At 49.1% G+C, this 1704-nt stretch overlaps 1 long non-coding RNA gene across 7 annotated transcripts; it reads left to right on the forward strand.

Moving 5' to 3' along the window:
* The first annotated feature begins 203 nt into the window (after positions 1-203).
* On the forward strand, positions 204-1621 carry LOC115478418. Of its 7 annotated transcripts, none has more exons than XR_003943512.1 (4): positions 216-300; positions 354-573; positions 682-737; positions 792-1621. It is a non-coding gene; the product is annotated as an uncharacterized LOC115478418 (long non-coding RNA). The 7 variants fall into 7 exon arrangements; XR_003943514.1 differs by lacking the exon at positions 682-737 and having other exon boundaries at positions 354-461; positions 518-681; XR_003943511.1 differs by lacking the exon at positions 682-737 and having other exon boundaries at positions 354-407; positions 462-681.
* Positions 1622-1704: the final 83 nt, after the last annotated feature.

The following is a 1704-nucleotide window of genomic DNA, read 5'->3' on the forward strand; positions in this document are numbered from 1 at the left end:
GATTCCCACTGCAGTCAGAAGTGCTCTCTCACAGCACCAAATGCAGTCTCTCTCCTGATTCCCACTGCAGTCAGAAGTGCTCTCTCACAGCGCCAAATGCAGTCTCTCTCCTGATTCCCACTGCAGTCAGAAGTGCTCTCTCACAGCACCAAATGCAGTCTCTCTCCTGATTCACACTGCAGCCAGAGGTTCTCTCTCATAGTACAAAACACAGTCTCTCTCCTGATTCACACTGCAGTCAGAGGTGCTGTCTCACAGTACATGACGCAGTCTGTCTCCTGATTCACACTGCAGCCAGAGGTACTCTCACGCGCCAAATGCAGTCTCTCTCCTGATTCACACTGCAGCCAGAGGTTCTCTCACAGTACAAGATGAAGTCTCTCTCCTGATTCACACTGCAGTCAGAGGTGCTCTCTCATAGTACAAGACACACTCTCTCCTGATTCCCACTGCAGCCAGAGGTGCTCTCTCACAGCGCCAAATGCAGTGTATCTCCTGATTCCCACTGCAGTCAGAGGTGCTCTCTCATAATACAAGATGCAGTCTCTCTCCTGATTCACACTGCAGCCAGAGGTTCTCTCACAGTACAAGATGAAGTCTCTCTCCTGATTCACACTGCAGTCAGAGGTGCTCTCTCATAGTACAAGACGCACTCTCTCCTGATTCCCACTGCAGCCAGAGGTGCTCTCTCACAGCACCAAATGCAGTCTCTCTCCTGATTCCCACTGCAGTCAGAGGTGCTCTCTCATAATACAAGATGCAGTCTCTCCTGATTCCCACTGCAGCCAGAGGTGCTCTCTCACAGTACAAGACGCAGTCTCTCTCCTGATTCACATTGCAGTCAGAGGTTCTCTCTCATAATACAAGACGCAGTCTCTCTCCTGATTCCCACTGCAGCCAGAGGTGCTCTCTCACAGCGCCAAATGTAGTCTCTCTCCTGATTCACACTGCAATCAGAGGTTCTCTCTCACAGCGCCAAATGCAGTCTCTCTCCTGATTCACACTGCAGCCAGAGGTTCTCTCTCACAGTGCCAAATGTAGTCTTTCTCCTGATTCACATAGCAGCCTGCAGGGCACTGTCCTAATCCAAGATATGTTGTTTCTCCTGACAGTCACAGCAGCCTGTGGTCTCTTACACACAATGAAAGATGCAGTCTCTCACCTGATGTACATTTGCACTGCAGCCAGAGGTGCTCTCACAAAGTGCAGGATGCAGTCTCTCTCCTAATTCACACTGCAGCCAGAGGTTCTCTCTCATAGTACAAGACACAGTCTCTCTCCTGATTCCCACTGCAGTCAGATGTTCTCTCTCACAGCACCAAATGCAGTCTCTCTCCTGATTCACACTGCAGTCAGAGGTGCTGTCTCACAGTACAAGATGCAGTCTCTCTCCCAAGTCACACTACAGGCAGAGGTGAACTTTTTCTCTTTCCAGAGACAAACACAGTTCAAGATATCCTCTCTCTTTCTTTTCTGAAGTGAATACAGCCAAAGATGTTCTCACTCCTTCTCCCGATGCATGGCTGAGACACTCTGGAGTTGATATTCAGCCACAATGCTACCTATTAAAGTGGATGTTTTATGCACATCTCTTCCTTTAGCTTGGAGCACTGTATATACTGTCAAACGGATGGCTTATTCCTTTCAGCTGCTTTTGTGCAGATCATATTACCTGGTTGGTGGATGCCTGGAGAACTTTAGGCC

Source organism: Microcaecilia unicolor, chromosome 10 (genome assembly GCF_901765095.1).
Source record: "Microcaecilia unicolor chromosome 10, aMicUni1.1, whole genome shotgun sequence".
Taxonomy (NCBI): domain Eukaryota; kingdom Metazoa; phylum Chordata; class Amphibia; order Gymnophiona; family Siphonopidae; genus Microcaecilia; species Microcaecilia unicolor.